This window comes from Carcharodon carcharias (genome assembly GCF_017639515.1).
Source record: "Carcharodon carcharias isolate sCarCar2 chromosome 35 unlocalized genomic scaffold, sCarCar2.pri SUPER_35_unloc_5, whole genome shotgun sequence".
Classification (NCBI taxonomy): Eukaryota; Metazoa; Chordata; class Chondrichthyes; order Lamniformes; family Lamnidae; genus Carcharodon; species Carcharodon carcharias.
The window spans coordinates 846295-866891 of NW_024470721.1; the positions used below are offsets into that span (position 1 = coordinate 846295).

General features: G+C 43.8%; 1 protein-coding gene across 3 annotated transcripts in view; it reads left to right on the top strand.

Annotated features, from left to right (window-relative positions):
• Positions 1-20597, top strand: part of LOC121274258 (SLIT-ROBO Rho GTPase-activating protein 3-like) — a 282583-nt gene that overhangs the window by 260585 nt on the left and 1401 nt on the right. The gene's annotated exons all lie outside the window — the stretch shown is intronic.

The window sequence follows — 20597 nt, forward strand, 5'->3', positions numbered from 1 at the left end:
ACTGTCTCAGCTTTAAACATACTCACAGAGTGTCTCTGCCTTAAACATACTCACCGACTGTCTTAGCTTTAAACATACTCACCGACTGTCTCAGCCTTAAACATACTCACTGACTGTCTCAGTCTTAAACATACTTACCGACTGTCTCAGCTTTAAACATACTCACCGACTGTCTCTGCCTTAAACTTACTCACCGACTGTCTCAGTCTTAAACATACTCACCGACTGTCTCAGCCTTAAATATACTCACTGACTGTCTCTGCTTTAAACATACTCACCGACTGTCTCAGCCTTAAACATACTCACCGACTCTCTCAGCCGTAAACATACTCACCGACTGTCGCAGCCGTAAACATACTCACCGACTGTGTCAGCCTTAAACATACTCACCGACTGTCTCAGCCTTAAGCATACTCACCGACTGTCTGAGCCTTAAATATACTCACCGACTGTCTCAGCTTTAAACATACTCACCGACTGTCTCACCTTTCAACATACTCACCGACTGTCTCAGCCTTAAACATACTCACTGACTGTCTCAGCTTGAAACATACTCACCGAGTCTCTCAGCCTTGAATATACTCGCCGACTGTCTCTGCTTTAAATATACTCACTAATTTCTCTGCCTTAAACATATTCACCGACTGTCTCAGCCTGAAACAAATTCACCGACTGTCTCAGCCTTAAACATGCTCACTGACTCTCTCAGCTTTAAACATACTCACAGACTGTCTCAGCCTTATACATACTCACCAACTGTCTCAGCCTTAAACATGCTCACCGACTCTCTCAGCTTTAAACATACTCACCGACTCTCTCAGCCTTAAAGATACTCACTGACTGTCTCTGCCTTAAACATACTCACCGACTCTCTCAGCCTTAAATATGCTCACCGACTCTCTCAGCTTTAAACATACTCACTGACTGTCTCAGCCTTAAATATACTCACCGACTGTCTCTGCCTTAAACATACTCACCGACTGTGTCAGCCTTAAACATACTCACCGACTGTCTCAGCCTTAAACATACTCACCAAATGTCTCAGCCTTAAACATGCTCACCGACTCTCTCAGCTTTAAACATACTCACCGACTCTCTCAGCTTTAAACATACTCACCGACTGTCTCAGCCTTAAACATGCTCACCGACTCTCTCAGCCTTAAATATACTCACCTACTCTCTCAGCCTTAAACATACTCACCGACTGTCTCAGCTTTAAACATGCTCACCGACTCTCTCAGCTTTAAACATACTCACCGACTGTGTCAGCCTTAAAGATACTCACTGACTGTCTCTGCCTTAAACATACTCACCGACTCTCTCAGCCTTAAATATGCTCACCGACTCTCTCAGCTTTAAACATACTCACTGACTGTCTCAGCCTTAAATATACTCACCGACTGTCTCTGCCTTAAACATACTCACCGACTGTCTCAGCTTTAAACATGCTCACCGACTCTCTCAGCTGTAAACATACTCACCGACTGTCTCACCTTTGAACATACTCACCGACTGTCTCTGCCTTAAACATACTCACCGACTGTCTAAGCTTTAAACATACTCACCGTCTGTCTCAGCTTTAAACATGCTCACCGACTCTCTCAGCTTTAAACATACTCACCGACTGTCTCACCTTTGAACATACTCACCGACTGTCTCTGCCTTAAACATACTCACCGACTGTCTAAGCTTTAAACATACTCACCGTCTGTCTCAGCTTTAAACATACTCACCGTCTGTCTCAGCCTTAAACATACTCACCGACTGTCTCAGCTTTAAACATACTCACCGGCTGTCTCCGCCTTAAACATACTCACAGACTGTCTCAGTTTAAACATATTCACCGACTGTCTCAGCTTTAAACATACTCACCGACTGTCTCAGCTTTAAACATACTCACTGAATGTCTCTGCCTTAAATATGCTCACCGACTGTCTAAGCCTTAAACATACTCACCGACTGTATCTGCCTTAAACATACTCACCGACTGTCTCAGCTTTAAACATACTCACCAACTGTCTCTGCCTTAAACATACTCTCCGCCTGTCTCAGCTTTAAACATACTCACTGACTGTCTCAGCCTTAAACATACTCACCGACTTTCTCCGCTTTAAACATACTCACAGAGTGTCTCTGCCTTAAACATACTCACCGACTATCTTAGCTTTAAACATACTCACCGACTGTCTCAGCCTTAAACATACTCACTGACTGTCTCAGTCTTAAACATACTCACCGACTGTCTCAGTCTTGAACATACTCACCGATTGTCTCAGCTTTAAACATACTCACCGACTGTCTCAGTCTTAAACATACTCACCGACTGTCTCAGCCTTAAATATACTCACTGACTTTCTCTGCTTTAAACATACTCACCGACTGTCTCAGCCTTAAACATACTCACCGACTCTCTCAGCCGTAAACATACTCACCGACTGTCTCAGCCATAAACATACTCACCGACTGTGTCAGCCTTAAACATACTCACCGACTGTCTCAGCCTTAAGCATACTCACCGACTGTCTCAGCCTTAAACATGCTCACCGACTCTCTCAGCTTTAAACATACTCACCGACTGTCTCAGGCTTAAACATACTCACTGACTGTCTCAGCTTGAAACATACTCACCGAGTCTCTCAGCCTTGAATGTACTCGCCGACTGTCTCTGCTTTAAACATACCCACTAATTTCTCTGCCTTAAACATATTCACCGACTGTCTCAGCCTGAAACAAATTCACCGACTGTCTCAGCCTTAAACATGCTCACTGACTCTCTCAGCTTTAAACATACTCACCGACTGTCTCAGCCTTATACATACTCACCGACTGTCTCAGCCTTAAACATGCTCACCGACTCTCTCAGCTTTAAACATACTCACCGACTGTGTCAGCCTTAAAGATACTCACTGACTGTCTCTGCCTTAAACATACTCACCGACTCACTCAGCCTTAAACATGCTCACCGACTCTCTCAGCTTTAAACATATTCACCGACTGTCTCAGCCTTAAATATACTCACCGACTGTCTCTGCCTTAAACATACTCACCGACTGTGTCAGCCTTAAACATACTCACCGACTGTGTCAGCCTTAAACATACTCACCGACTGTCTCAGCCTTAAACACACTCACCAAATGTCTCAGCCTTAAACATGCTCACCGACTCTCTCAGCTTTAAACAAACTCACCGAATCTCTCAGCCTTAAACATACTCACCGACTGTCTCAGCCTTAAACATACTCACCGACTGTCTCAGCTTTAAACACGCTCACCGACTCTCTCAGCTTTAAACATACTCACCGACTGTTCCTGCTTTAAACATACTCACCGACTGTCTCTGCTTTAAACATACTCACCAAATGTCTCAGTCTTAAACATACTCACCGACTGTCTCTGCTTTAAACATACTCACTGACTGTCTCAGCCTTAAACATACTCACCGACTGTCTCAGCTTTAAACATACTCACAGAGTGTCTCTGCCTTAAACATACTCACCGACTGTCTTAGCTTTAAACATACTCACCGACTGTCTCAGCCTTAAACATACTCACTGACTGTCTCAGTCTTAAACATACTCACCGACTGTCTCAGCTTTAAACATACTCACTGACTGTCTCAGTCTTAAACATACTCACCGACTGTCTCAGCTTTAAACATACTCACCGACTGTCTCTGCCTTAAACTTACTCACCGACTGTCTCAGTCTTAAACATACTCACCGACTGTCTCAGCTTTAAACATACTCACAGAGTATCTCTGCCTTAAACATACTCACCGACTGTCTTAGCTTTAAACATACTCACCGACTGTCTCAGCCTTAAACATACTCACTGACTGTCTCAGTCTTAAACATACTTACCGACTGTCTCAGCTTTAAACATACTCACCGACTGTCTCTGCCTTAAACTTACTCACCGACTGTCTCAGTCTTAAACATACTCACCGACTGTCTCAGCCTTAAATATACTCACTGACTGTCTCTGCTTTAAACATACTCACCGACTCTCTCAGCCTTAAACATACTCACCGACTCTCTCAGCCATAAACATACTCACCGACTGTCGCAGCCGTAAACATACTCACCGACTGTGTCAGCCTTAAACATACTCACCGACTGTCTCAGCCTTAAGCATACTCACCGACTGTCTGAGCCTTAAATATACTCACCGACTGTCTCAGCTTTAAACATACTCACCGACTGTCTCACCTTTCAACATACTCACCGACTGTCTCAGCCTTAAACATACTCACTGACTGTCTCAGCTTGAAACATACTCACCGAGTCTCTCAGCCTTGAATATACTCGCCGACTGTCTCTGCTTTAAATATACTCACTAATTTCTCTGCCTTAAACATATTCACCGACTGTCTCAGCCTGAAACAAATTCACCGACTGTCTCAGCCTTAAACATGCTCACTGACTCTCTCAGCTTTAAACATACTCACCGACTGTCTCAGCCTTATACATACTCACCGACTGTCTCAGCCTTAAACATGCTCACCGACTCTCTCAGCTTTAAACATACTCACCGACTCTCTCAGCCTTAAAGATACTCACTGACTGTCTCTGCCTTAAACATACTCACCGACTCTCTCAGCCTTAAATATGCTCACCGACTCTCTCAGCTTTAAACATACTCACTGACTGTCTCAGCCTTAAATATACTCACCGACTGTCTCTGCCTTAAACATACTCACCGACTGTGTCAGCCTTAAACATACTCACCGACTGTCTCAGCCTTAAACATACTCACCAAATGTCTCAGCCTTAAACATGCTCACCGACTCTCTCAGCTTTAAACATACTCACCGACTCTCTCAGCTTTAAACATACTCACCGACTGTCTCAGCCTTAAACATGCTCACCGACTCTCTGAGCCTTAAATATACTCACCTACTCTCTCAGCCTTAAACATACTCACCGACTGTCTCAGCTTTAAACATGCTCACCGACTCTCTCAGCTTTAAACATACTCACCGACTGTGTCAGCCTTAAAGATACTCACTGACTGTCTCTGCCTTAAACATACTCACCGACTCTCTCAGCCTTAAATATGCTCACCGACTCTCTCAGCTTTAAACATACTCACTGACTGTCTCAGCCTTAAATATACTCACCGACTGTCTCTGCCTTAAACATACTCACCGACTGTCTCAGCTTTAAACATGCTCACCGACTCTCTCAGCTGTAAACATACTCACCGACTGTCTCACCTTTGAACATACTCACCGACTGTCTCTGCCTTAAACATACTCACCGACTGTCTAAGCTTTAAACATACTCACCGTCTGTCTCAGCTTTAAACATGCTCACCGACTCTCTCAGCTTTAAACATACTCACCGACTGTCTCACCTTTGAACATACTCACCGACAGTCTCTGCCTTAAACATACTCACCGACTGTCTAAGCTTTAAACATACTCACCGTCTGTCTCAGCTTTAAACATACTCACCGTCTGTCTCAGCTTTAAACATACTCACCGACTGTCTCAGCCTTAAACATGCTCACCGACTCTCTCAGCCTTAAATATACTCACCGACTGTCTCTGCCTTAAACATTCTCTCCGACTGTCTAGTCTTTAAACATACTCACCGACTGTCTCAGCTTTAAATATACTCACCGACTGTCTCAGCTTTAAATATACTCACCGACTGTCTCAGATTTAAATATACTCACTCTCTATCTCAGCCTTAAATATACTCACCGACTGTCTCAGCCTTAAACATACTCACCGACTGTCTCAGCCTTAAATATACTCACTGACTGTCTCTGCTCTAAACATACTCACCGACTGTCACTGCCTTAATCATACTCACCGACTGTCTCAGCCTTAAACATACTGACCGACTCTCTCAGCTTTAAACATACTCACCGACTGTCTCAGCCTTATACATACTCACCGACTGTCTCAGCCTTAAACATGCTCACCGACTCTCTCAGCTTTAAACATACTCACCGACTGTGTCAGCCTTAATGATACTCACTGACTGTCTCTGCCTTAAACATACTCACCGACTCTCTCAGCCTTAAATATGCTCACCGACTCTCTCAGCTTTAAACATACTCACTGACTGTCTCAGCCTTAAATATACTCACCGACTGTCTCTGCCTTAAACATACTCACCGACTGTGTCAGCCTTAAACATACTCACCGACTGTCTCAGCCTTAAACATACTCACCAAATGTCTCAGCCTTAAACATGCTCACCGACTCTCTCAGCTTTAAACATACTCACCGACTGTCTCAGCCTTAAACATGCTCACCGACTCTCTCAGCCTTAAATATACTCACCTACTGTCTCAGCCTTAAACATACTCACCGACTGTCTCAGCTTTAAACATGCTCACCGACTCTCTCAGCTTTAAACATACTCACCGACTGTCTCACCTTTGAACATACTCACCGACTGTCTCTGCCTTAAACATACTCACCGACTGTCTAAGCTTTAAACATACTCACCGTCTGTCTCAGCTTTAAACATTCTCACCGACTGTCTCAGCCTTAAACATACTCACCGACTGTCTCAGCTTTAAACATACTCACTAATTTCTCTTCCTTAAACATACTCACTGACTGTCTCAGCCTTAAACAAATTCACCGACTGTCTCATCCTTAAACATGCTCACCGACTCTCAGCTTTAAACATACTCACCGACTGTCTCAGCCTTAAACATACTCACCGACTGTCTCAGCCTTAAACATGCTCACCGACTCTCTCAGCCTTAAATATACTCACCGACTGTCTCTGCCTTAAACATTCTCTCCGACTGTCTAGTCTTTAAACATACTCACCGACTGTCTCAGCTTTAAATATACTCACCGACTGTCTCAGCTTTAAATATACTCACCGACTGTCTCAGATTTAAATATACTCACTCTCTGTCTCAGCCTTAAATATACTCACCGACTGTCTCAGCCTTAAACATACTCACCGACTCACTCAGCCTTAAACATGCTCACCGACTCTCTCAGGTTTAAACATATTCACCGACTGTCTCAGCCTTAAATATACGCACCGACTGTCTCTGCCTTAAACATACTCACCGACTGTGTCAGCCTTAAACATACTCACCGACTGTCTCAGCCTTAAACATACTCACCAAATGTCTCAGCCTTAAACATGCTCACCGACTCTCTCAGCTTTAAACATACTCACCGACTGTCTCAGCCTTAAACATGCTCACCGACTCTCTCAGCCTTAAACATACTCACCGACTGTCTCAGCTTTAAACATACTCACCGGCTGTCTCAGCCTTAAACATACTCACAGACTGTCTCAGTTTTAACATATTCACCGACTGTCTCAGCTTTAAACATACTCACCGACTGTCTCAGCTTTAAACATACTCACTGAATGTCTCTGCCTTAAATATGCTCACCGACTGTCTAAGCCTTAAACATACTCACCGACTGTATCTGCCTTAAACATACTCACCGACTGTCTCAGCTTTAAACATACTCACCAACTGTCTCTGCCTTAAACATACTCTCCGCCTGTCTCAGCCTTAAACATACTCACCGACTTTCTCCGCTTTAAACATACTCACAGAGTGTCTCTGCCTTAAACATACTCACCGACTATCTTAGCTTTAAACATACTCACCGACTGTCTCAGCCTTAAACATACTCACTGACTGTCTCAGTCTTAAACATACTCACCGACTGTCTCAGTCTTGAACATACTCACCGATTGTCTCAGCTTTAAACATACTCACCGACTGTCTCAGTCTTAAACATACTCACCGACTGTCTCAGCCTTAAATATACTCACCGACTTTCTCTGCTTTAAACATACTCACCGACTGTCTCAGCCTTAAACATACTCACCGACTCTCTCAGCCGTAAACATACTCACCGACTGTCTCAGCCATAAACATACTCACCGACTGTGTCAGCCTTAAACATACTCACCGACTGTCTCAGCCTTAAGCATACTCACCGACTGTCTCAGCCTTAAACATGCTCACCGACTCTCTCAGCTTTAAACATACTCACCGACTGTCTCAGCCTTTAATATACTCACCGACTGTCTCAGCTTTAAACATACTCACCGACTGTCTCACCTTTCAACATACTCACCGACTGTCTCAGGCTTAAACATACTCACTGACTGTCTCAGCTTGAAACATACTCACCGAGTCTCTCAGCCTTGAATGTACTCGCCGACTGTCTCTGCTTTAAACATACCCACTAATTTCTCTGCCTTAAACATATTCACCGACTGTCTCAGCCTGAAACAAATTCACCGACTGTCTCAGCCTTAAACATGCTCACTGACTCTCTCAGCTTTAAACATACTCACCGACTGTCTCAGCCTTATACATACTCACCGACTGTCTCAGCCTTAAACATGCTCACCGACTCTCTCAGCTTTAAACATACTCACCGACTGTGTCAGCCTTAAAGATACTCACTGACTGTCTCTGCCTTAAACATACTCACCGACTCACTCAGCCTTAAACATGCTCACCGACTCTCTCAGCTTTAAACATATTCACCGACTGTCTCAGCCTTAAATATACTCACCGACTGTCTCTGCCTTAAACATACTCACCGACTGTGTCAGCCTTAAACATACTCACCGACTGTGTCAGCCTTAAACATACTCACCGACTGTCTCAGCCTTAAACACACTCACCAAATGTCTCAGCCTTAAACATGCTCACCGACTCTCTCAGCTTTAAACAAACTCACCGACTCTCTCAGCTTTAAACATACTCACCGACTGTCTCAGCCTTAAACATGCTCACCGACTCTCTCAGCCTTAAATATACTCACCTACTGTCTCAGCCTTAAACATACTCACCGACTGTCTCAGCTTTAAACACGCTCACCGACTCTCTCAGCTTTAAACATACTCACCGACTGTTCCTGCTTTAAACATACTCACCGACTGTCTCTGCTTTAAACATACTCACCAAATGTCTCAGTCTTAAACATACTCACCGACTGTCTCTGCTTTAAACATACTCACTGACTGTCTCAGCCTTAAACATACTCACCGACTGTCTCAGCTTTAAACATACTCACAGAGTGTCTCTGCCTTAAACATACTCACCGACTGTCTTAGCTTTAAACATACTCACCGACTGTCTCAGCCTTAAACATACTCACTGACTGTCTCAGTCTTAAACATACTCACCGACTGTCTCAGCTTTAAACATACTCACCGACTGTCTAAGCTTTAAACATACTCACCGTCTGTCTCAGCTTTAAACATACTCACCGTCTGTCTCAGCTTTAAACATACTCACCGACTGTCTCAGCCTTAAACATGCTCACCGACTCTCTCAGCCTTAAATATACTCACCGACTGTCTCTGCCTGAAACATTCTCTCCGACTGTCTAGTCTTTAAACATACTCACCGACTGTCTCAGATTTAAATATACTCACTCTCTGTCTCAGCCTTAAATATACTCACCGACTGTCTCAGCCTTAAACATACTCACCGACTGTCTCAGCCTTAAATATACTCACTGACTGTCTCTGCTTTAAACATACTCACCGACTGTCACTGCCTTAATCATACTCACCGACTGTCTCAGCCTTAAACATACTGACCGACTCTCTCAGCTTTAAACATACTCACCGACTGTCTCAGCCTTATACATGCTCACCGACTGTCTCAGCCTTAAACATACTGACCGACTCTCTCAGCTTTAAACATACTCACCGACTGTCTCAGCCTTATACATACTCACCGACTGTCTCAGCCTTAAACATGCTCACCGACTCTCTCAGCTTTAAACATACTCACCGACTGTGTCAGCCTTAATGATACTCACTGACTGTCTCTGCCTTAAACATACTCACCGACTCTCTCAGCCTTAAATATGCTCACCGACTCTCTCAGCTTTAAACATACTCACTGACTGTCTCAGCCTTAAATATACTCACCGACTGTCTCTGCCTTAAACATACTCACCGACTGTGTCAGCCTTAAACATACTCACCGACTGTCTCAGCCTTAAACATACTCACCAAATGTCTCAGCCTTAAACATGCTCACCGACTCTCTCAGCTTTAAACATACTCACCGACTGTCTCAGCCTTATACATGCTCACCGACTCTCTCAGCCTTAAATATACTCACCTACTGTCTCAGCCTTAAACATACTCACCGACTGTCTCAGCTTTAAACATGCTCACCGACTCTCTCAGCTTTAAACATACTCACCGACTGTCTCACCTTTGAACATACTCACCGACTGTCTCTGCCTTAAACATACTCACCGACTGTCTAAGCTTTAAACATACTCACCGTCTGTCTCAGCTTTAAACATACTCACCGACTGTCTCAGCCTTAAACATACTCACCGACTGTCTCAGCTTTAAACATACTCACCGACTCTCGCATCCTTAAATATACTCACTGACTGTCTCTGCTTTAAACATACTCACTAATTTCTCTTCCTTAAACATACTCACTGACTGTCTCAGCCTTAAACAAATTCACCGACTGTCTCATCCTTAAACATGCTCACCGACTCTCAGCTTTAAACATACTCACCTACTGTCTCAGCCTTAAACATACTCACCGACTGTCTCAGCTTTAAACATGCTCACCGACTCTCTCAGCTTTAAACATACTCACCGACTGTCTCAGCCTTAAACATACTCACCGACTGTCTCTGCCTTAAACATACTCACCGACTGTCTAAGCTTTAAACATACTCACCGACTGTCTCTGCCTTAAACTTACTCACCGACTGTCTCAGTCTTAAACATACTCACCGACTGTCTCAGCTTTAAACATACTCACAGAGTGTCTCTGCCTTAAACATACTCACCGACTGTCTTAGCTTTAAACATACTCACCGACTGTCTCAGCCTTAAACATACTCACTGACTGTCTCAGTCTTAAACATACTCACCGACTGTCTCAGCTTTAAACATACTCACCGACTGTCTCTGCCTTAAACTTACTCACCGACTGTCTCAGTCTTAAACATACTCACCGACTGTCTCAGCCTTAAATATACTCACTGACTGTCTCTGCTTTAAACATACTCACCGACTGTCTCAGCCTTAAACATACTCACCGACTCTCTCAGCCGTAAACATACTCACCGACTGTCGCAGCCGTAAACATACTCACCGACTGTGTCAGCCTTAAACATACTCACCGACTGTCTCAGCCTTAAGCATACTCACCGACTGTCTGAGCCTTAAATATACTCACCGACTGTCTCAGCTTTAAACATACTCACCGACTGTCTCACCTTTCAACATACTCACCGACTGTCTCAGCCTTAAACATACTCACTGACTGTCTCAGCTTGAAACATACTCACCGAGTCTCTCAGCCTTGAATATACTCGCCGACTGTCTCTGCTTTAAATATACTCACTAATTTCTCTGCCTTAAACATATTCACTGACTCTCTCAGCTTTAAACATACTCACCGACTGTCTCAGCCTTATACATACTCACCGACTGTCTCAGCCTTAAACATGCTCACCGACTCTCTCAGCTTTAAACATACTCACCGACTCTCTCAGCCTTAAAGATACTCACTGACTGTCTCTGCCTTAAACATACTCACCGACTCTCTCAGCCTTAAATATGCTCACCGACTCTCTCAGCTTTAAACATACTCACTGACTGTCTCAGCCTTAAATATACTCACCGACTGTCTCTGCCTTAAACATACTCACCGACTGTGTCAGCCTTAAACATACTCACCGACTGTCTCAGCCTTAAACATACTCACCAAATGTCTCAGCCTTAAACATGCTCACCGACTCTCTCAGCTTTAAACATACTCACCGACTCTCTCAGCTTTAAACATACTCACCGACTGTCTCAGCCTTAAACATGCTCACCGACTCTCTCAGCCTTAAATATACTCACCTACTCTCTCAGCCTTAAACATACTCACCGACTGTCTCTGCCTTAAACATACTCACCGACTGTCTCAGCTTTAAACATGCTCACCGACTCTCTCAGCTGTAAACATACTCACCGACTGTCTCACCTTTGAACATACTCACCGACTGTCTCTGCCTTAAACATACTCACCGACTGTCTAAGCTTTAAACATACTCACCGTCTGTCTCAGCTTTAAACATACTCACCGACTGTCTCAGCTTTAAACATGCTCACCGACTCTCTCAGCTTTAAACATACTCACCGACTGTCTCACCTTTGAACATACTCACCGACTGTCTCTGCCTTAAACATACTCACCGACTGTCTAAGCTTTAAACATACTCACCGTCTGTCTCAGCTTTAAACATACTCACCGTCTGTCTCAGCTTTAAACATACTCACCGACTGTCTCAGCCTTAAACATGCTCACCGACTCTCTCAGCCTTAAATATACTCACCGACTGTCTCTGCCTGAAACATTCTCTCCGACTGTCTAGTCTTTAAACATACTCACCGACTGTCTCAGCTTTAAATATACTCACCGACTGTCTCAGCTTTAAATATACTCACCGACTGTCTCAGATTTAAATATACTCACTCTCTGTCTCAGCCTTAAATATACTCACCGACTGTCTCAGCCTTAAACATACTCACCGACTGTCTCAGCCTTAAATATACTCACTGACTGTCTCTGCTTTAAACATACTCACCGACTGTCACTGCCTTAATCATACTCACCGACTGTCTCAGCCTTAAACATACTGACCGACTCTCTCAGCTTTAAACATACTCACCGACTGTCTCAGCCTTATACATGCTCACCGACTGTCTCAGCCTTAAACATACTGACCGACTCTCTCAGCTTTAAACATACTCACCGACTGTCTCAGCCTTATACATACTCACCGACTGTCTCAGCCTTAAACATGCTCACCGACTCTCTCAGCTTTAAACATACTCACCGACTGTGTCAGCCTTAATGATACTCACTGACTGTCTCTGCCTTAAACATACTCACCGACTCTCTCAGCCTTAAATATGCTCACCGACTCTCTCAGCTTTAAACATACTCACTGACTGTCTCAGCCTTAAATATACTCACCGACTGTCTCTGCCTTAAACATACTCACCGACTGTGTCAGCCTTAAACATACTCACCGACTGTCTCAGCCTTAAACATACTCACCAAATGTCTCAGCCTTAAACATGCTCACCGACTCTCTCAGCTTTAAACATACTCACCGACTGTCTCACCTTTGAACATACTCACCGACTGTCTCTGCCTTAAACATACTCACCGACTGTCTAAGCTTTAAACATACTCACCGTCTGTCTCAGCTTTAAACATACTCACCGACTGTCTCAGCCTTAAACATACTCACCGACTGTCTCAGCTTTAAACATACTCACCGACTCTCGCATCCTTAAATATACTCACTGACTGTCTCTGCTTTAAACATACTCACTAATTTCTCTTCCTTAAACATACTCACTGACTGTCTCAGCCTTAAACAAATTCACCGACTGTCTCATCCTTAAACATGCTCACCGACTCTCAGCTTTAAACATACTCACCGACTGTCTCAGCCTTAAACATACTCACCGACTGTCTCAGCCTTAAACATGCTCACCGACTCTCTCAGCCTTAAATATACTCACCGACTGTCTCTGCCTTAAACATTCTCTCCGACTGTCTAGTCTTTAAACATACTCACCGACTGTCTCAGCTTTAAATATACTCACCGACTGTCTCAGCTTTAAATATACTCACCGACTGTCTCAGATTTAAATATACTCACTCTCTGTCTCAGCCTTAAATATACTCACCGACTGTCTCAGCCTTAAACATACTCACCGACTGTCTCAGCTTTAAACATACTCACCGACTCTCGCATCTTTAAATATACTCACTGACTGTCTCTGCTTTAAACATACTCACTAATTTCTCTGCCTTAAACATACTCACTGACTGTCTCAGCCTTAAACAAATTCACCGACTGTCTCATCCTTAAACATGCTCACCGACTCTCAGCTTTAAACATACTCACCGACTGTCTCAGCCTTAAACATACTCACCGACTGTCTCAGCCTTAAACATGCTCACCGACTCTCTCAGCCTTAAATATACTCACCGACTGTCTCTGCCTTAAACATTCTCTCCGACTGTCTAGTCTTTAAACATACTCACCGACTGTCTCAGCTTTAAATATACTCACCGACTGTCTCAGCTTTAAATATACTCACCGACTGTCTCAGATTTAAGCATACTCACTCTCTGTCTCAGCCTTAAATATACTCACCGACTGTCTCAGCCTTAAACATACTCACCGACTGTCTCAGCCTTAAATATACTCACTGACTGTCTCTGCTTCAAACATACTCACCGACTGTCACTGCCTTAATCATACTCACCGACTGTCTCAGCCTTAAACATACTCACCGACTCTCTCAGCCATAAACATACTCACCGACTGTCTCAGCCTTAAACATACTCACCGACTCTCTCAGCTTTAAACATACTCACCGACTGTCTCAGCCTTAAACATACTCACCGACTGTGTCAGCCTTAAACATACTCACCGACTGTGTCAGCCTTAAACATACTCACCGACTGTCTCATCCTTAAATATACTCACCTACTGTCTCAGCCTTAAACATACTCACCGACTGTCTCAGCCTTAAACATGCTCACCGACTCTCTCAGCTTTAAACATACTCACCGAGTGTCTCAGCCTTAAATATACTCACCCACTGTCTCAGCTTTAAACATACTCACCGACTGTCTCACCTTTGAACATACTCACCGACTGTCTCTGCCTTAAACATACTCACCGACTGTGTAAGCTTTAAACATACTCACCGTCTGTCTCAGCTTTAAACATACTCACTGACTGTCTCAGCCTTAAACCTACTCACTGACTGTCTCAGCTTTAAACATACTCACCGACTCTCGCAGCCTTAAGTATACTCACTGACTGTCTCTGCTTTAAACATACTCACTAATTTCTCTGCCTTAAACATACTCACTGACTGTCTCAGCCTTAAACAAATTCACCGACTGTCTCAGCCTTAAACATGCTCACCAACTCTCAGCTTTAAACATACTCACCGACTGTCTCAGCCTTAAACATACTCACCGACTGTCTCAGCCTTAAACATGCTCACCGACTCTCTCAGCTTTAAACATACTCACCGACTGTCTTAGCCTTAAGTATACTCACCGACTGTCTCTGCCTTAAACATGCTCACCGACTGTCTCAGCCTTAAACATGCTCACCGACTCTCTCAGCTTTAAACATACTCACCGACTGTCTCCGCCTTAAACATACTCACCGACTGTCTCAGCCTTAAACATACTCACCGACTGTCTCAGTCTTAAACATACTCACCGACTCTCTCAGCTTTAAACATACTCACCGACTGTCTCAGCTTTAAACATAAATCCGACTGTCTCAGCTTTAAACATACTCACCGACTGTCTCAGCTTTAAATATACTCACCGACTGTCTCAGCCTTAAACATACTCACTGACTGTCTCAGCTTTAAACATACTCACCGACTGTCTCAGCTTTAAATATACTCACCGACTGTCTCAGCCTTAAACATACTCACCGACTGTCTAAGCTTTAAACATACTCACCGAGTGTCTCAGCTTTAAACATACTCACCGACTGTCTCAGATTTAAACATACTTACTGACTGTCTCAGCTTTAAATATACTCACCGACTGTCTCAGCCTTAAACATACTCACTGACTGTCTCAGCCTTAAACATGCTCACCGACTGTCTCACCTTTAAACATTCTCACCGACCGTCTCAGCTTTAAACATACTCACCGACTGTCTCAGCCTTAAGCATACTCACCGACTGTCTGAGCCTTAAATATACTCACCGACTGTCTCAGCTTTAAACATACTCACCGACTGTCTCACCTTTCAACATACTCACCGACTGTCTCAGCCTTAAACATACTCACTGACTGTCTCAGCTTGAAACATACTCACCGAGTCTCTCAGCCTTGAATATACTCGCCGACTGTCTCTGCTTTAAATATACTCACTAATTTCTCTGCCTTAAACATATTCACTGACTCTCTCAGCTTTAAACATACTCACCGACTGTCTCAGCCTTATACATACTCACCGACTGTCTCAGCCTTAAACATGCTCACCGACTCTCTCAGCTTTAAACATACTCACCGACTCTCTCAGCCTTAAAGATACTCACTGACTGTCTCTGCCTTAAACATACTCACCGACTCTCTCAGCCTTAAATATGCTCACCGACTCTCTCAGCTTTAAACATACTCACTGACTGTCTCAGCCTTAAATATACTCACCGACTGTCTCTGCCTTAAACATACTCACCGACTGTGTCAGCCTTAAACATACTCACCGACTGTCTCAGCCTTAAACATACTCACCAAATGTCTCAGCCTTAAACATGCTCACCGACTCTCTCAGCTTTAAACATACTCACCGACTCTCTCAGCTTTAAACATACTCACCGACTGTCTCAGCCTTAAACATGCTCACCGACTCTCTCAGCCTTAATTATACTCACCTACTCTCTCAGCCTTAAACATACTCACCGACTGTCTCTGCCTTAAACATACTCACCGACTGTCTCAGCTTTAAACATGCTCACCGACTCTCTCAGCTGTAAACATACTCACCGACTGTCTCACCTTTGAACATACTCACCGACTGTCTCTGCCTTAAACATACTCACCGACTGTCTAAGCTTTAAACATACTCACCGTCTGTCTCAGCTTTAAACATACTCACCGACTGTCTCAGCTTTAAACATGCTCACCGACTCTCTCAGCTTTAAACATACTCACCGACTGTCTCACCTTTGAACATACTCACCGACTGTCTCTGCCTTAAACATACTCACCGACTGTCTCAGCTTTAAACATACTCACCGTCTGTCTCAGCTTTAAACATACTCACCGTCTGTCTCAGCTTTAAACATACTCACCGACTGTCTCAGCCTTAAACATGCTCACCGACTCTCTCAGCCTTAAATATACTCACCGACTGTCTCTGCCTGAAACATTCTCTCCGACTGTCTAGTCTTTAAACATACTCACCGACTGTCTCAGCTTTAAATATACTCACCGACTGTCTCAGCTTTAAATATACTCACCGACTGTCTCAGATTTAAATATACTCACTCTCTGTCTCAGCCTTAAATATACTCACCGACTGTCTCAGCCTTAAACATACTCACCGACTGTCTCAGCCTTAAATATACTCACTGACTGTCTCTGCTTTAAACATACTCACCGACTGTCACTGCCTTAATCATACTCACCGACTGTCTCAGCCTTAAACATACTGACCGACTCTCTCAGCTTTAAACATACTCACCGACTGTCTCAGCCTTATACATGCTCACCGACTGTCTCAGCCTTAAACATACTGACCGACTCTCTCAGCTTTAAACATACTCACCGACTGTCTCAGCCTTATACATACTCACCGACTGTCTCAGCCTTAAACATGCTCACCGACTCTCTCAGCTTTAAACATACTCACCGACTGTGTCAGCCTTAATGATACTCACTGACTGTCTCTGCCTTAAACATACTCACCGACTCTCTCAGCCTTAAATATGCTCACCGACTCTCTCAGCTTTAAACATACTCACTGACTGTCTCAGCCTTAAATATACTCACCGACTGTCTCTGCCTTAAACATACTCACCGACTGTGTCAGCCTTAAACATACTCACCGACTGTCTCAGCCTTAAACATACTCACCAAATGTCTCAGCCTTAAACATGCTCACCGACTCTCTCAGCTTTAAACATACTCACCGACTGTCTCACCTTTGAACATACTCACCGACTGTCTCTGCCTTAAACATACTCACCGACTGTCTAAGCTTTAAACATACTCACCGTCTGTCTCAGCTTTAAACATACTCACCGACTGTCTCAGCCTTAAACATACTCACCGACTGTCTCAGCTTTAAACATACTCACCGACTCTCGCATCCTTAAATATACTCACTGACTGTCTCTGCTTTAAACATACTCACTAATTTCTCTTCCTTAAACATACTCACTGACTGTCTCAGCCTTAAACAAATTCACCGACTGTCTCATCCTTAAACATGCTCACCGACTCTCAGCTTTAAACATACTCACCGACTGTCTCAGCCTTAAACATACTCACCGACTGTCTCAGCCTTAAACATGCTCACCGACTCTCTCAGCCTTAAATATACTCACCGACTGTCTCTGCCTTAAACATTCTCTCCGACTGTCTAGTCTTTAAACATACTCACCGACTGTCTCAGCTTTAAATATACTCACCGACTGTCTCAGCTTTAAATATACTCACCGACTGTCTCAGATTTAAATATACTCACTCTCTGTCTCAGCCTTAAATATACTCACCGACTGTCTCAGCCTTAAACATACTCACCGACTGTCTCAGCTTTAAACATACTCACCGACTCTCGCATCTTTAAATATACTCACTGACTGTCTCTGCTTTAAACATACTCACTAATTTCTCTGCCTTAAACATACTCACTGACTGTCTCAGCCTTAAACAAATTCACCGACTGTCTCATCCTTAAACATGCTCACCGACTCTCAGCTTTAAACATACTCACCGACTGTCTCAGCCTTAAACATACTCACCGACTGTCTCAGCCTTAAACATGCTCACCGACTCTCTCAGCCTTAAATATACTCACCGACTGTCTCTGCCTTAAACATTCTCTCCGACTGTCTAGTCTTTAAACATACTCACCGACTGTCTCAGCTTTAAATATACTCACCGACTGTCTCAGCTTTAAATATACTCACCGACTGTCTCAGATTTAAGTATACTCACTCTCTGTCTCAGCCTTAAATATACTCACCGACTGTCTCAGCCTTAAACATACTCACCGACTGTCTCAGCCTTAAATATACTCACTGACTGTCTCTGCTTCAAACATACTCACCGACTGTCACTGCCTTAATCATACTCACCGACTGTCTCAGCCTTAAACATACTCACCGACTCTCTCAGCCATAAACATACTCACCGACTGTCTCAGCCTTAAACATACTCACCGACTCTCTCAGCTTTAAACATACTCACCGACTGTCTCAGCCTTAAACATACTCACCGACTGTGTCAGCCTTAAACATACTCACCGACTGTGTCAGCCTTAAACATACTCACCGACTGTCTCATCCTTAAATATTCTCACCTACTGTCTCAGCCTTAAACATACTCACCGACTGTCTCAGCCTTAAACATGCTCACCGACTCTCTCAGCTTTAAACATACTCACCGAGTGTCTCAGCCTTAAATATACTCACCCACTGTCTCAGCTTTAAACATACTCACCGACTGTCTCACCTTTGAACATACTCACCGACTGTCTCTGCCTTAAACATACTCACCGACTGTGTAAGCTTTAAACATACTCACCGTCTGTCTCAGCTTTAAACATACTCACTGACTGTCTCAGCCTTAAACCTACTCACTGACTGTCTCAGCTTTAAACATACTCACCGACTCTCGCAGCCTTAAGTATACTCACTGACTGTCTCTGCTTTAAACATACTCACTAATTTCTCTGCCTTAAACATACTCACTGACTGTCTCAGCCTTAAACAAATTCACCGACTGTCTCAGCCTTAAACATGCTCACCAACTCTCAGCTTTAAACATACTCACCGACTGTCTCAGCCTTAAACATACTCACCGACTGTCTCAGCCTTAAACATGCTCACCGACTCTCTCAGCTTTAAACATACTCACCGACTGTCTTAGCCTTAAGTATACTCACCGACTGTCTCTGCCTTAAACATGCTCACCGACTGTCTCAGCCTTAAACATGCTCACCGACTCTCTCAGCTTTAAACATACTCACCGACTGTCTCCGCCTTAAACATACTCACAGACTGTCTCAGCCTTAAGCATACTCACCGACTGTCTCAGTCTTAAACATACTCACCGACTCTCTCAGCTTTAAACATACTCACCGACTGTCTCAGCTTTAAACATAAATCCGACTGTCTCAGCTTTAAACATACTCACCGACTGTCTCAGCTTTAAATATACTCACCGACTGTCTCAGCCTTAAACATACTCACTGACTGTCTCAGCTTTAAACATACTCACCGACTGTCTCAGCTTTAAATATACTCACCGACTGTCTCAGCCTTAAACATACTCACCGACTGTCTAAGCTTTAAACATACTCACCGAGTGTCTCAGCTTTAAACATACTCACTGACTGTCTCAGATTTAAACATACTTACTGACTGTCTCAGCTTTAAATATACTCACCGACTGTCTCAGCCTTAAACATACTCACTGACTGTCTCAGCCTTAAACATGCTCACCGACTGTCTCACCTTTAAACATTCTCACCGACCGTCTCAGCTTTAAACATACTCACCGACTGTCTCTGCCTTAAACCTACTCACTGACGGGGCACCGTCAACTCTCTGGGCTGGAGAATTCCATTGGGTTCCCAACTCTCGATGTAAGGAGATTTCTCCTCATCTCAGTCTGGAATGGCTGTCTGCTTACCCCTGACATCTCCTGTCAAGTGCTTTGCAATGTTTTACAGTGTTAGAGCAGTGCTGTGTTAGTGTAAGAGGTTGTTGTGTAACGTTCTGCTTGTTTGGTGAGACACTCCGAGGACACGTAAATCAACCACCGCTTATCTCTGATCACATTGCCAATAGAGACGGCGTTCAC